This window comes from Sus scrofa, chromosome 6, assembly GCF_054392235.1.
Source record: "Sus scrofa isolate SSC_HxYL_T2T_F1_AM1 chromosome 6, Sscrofa_HxYL_maternal_Yorkshire_Landrace_v2.0, whole genome shotgun sequence".
In the NCBI taxonomy this organism is placed as follows: Eukaryota; Metazoa; Chordata; class Mammalia; order Artiodactyla; family Suidae; genus Sus; species Sus scrofa.
In genome coordinates, this window is record NC_139388.1 from 12,898,670 (window position 1) to 12,899,012 (window position 343).

Sequence of the window (343 nt, forward strand, 5' to 3'; positions counted from 1 at the left end):
TGGACTCAGTGTACAGTGAACCACATTGGGGATTAACAGATGACACTTATGCAGGTATTTACTTTAATATTTATGAAAATCTAATTTGACACAAATGTTAACAAGGGCGATGCTAAGATTTGGGGGCACGGAACATTCCATTTCTGCTCAGCTTATAGGAAAGGGCGCCTAACGCTTAAAGCTAGGACTACGATCCACCAGTGGGTACCGCCCCCCGTTAGCCCCACCCCCACCAAAGCCAGCTTCCTTGCTATTGGTTCCTTTCCCCGCGCCTGCGGTTGCCGTGGAGACCAAGGCTATGGCAACCAGGAGAAGCCAAAGTTGGTCGAGTCTCTGGAACCGC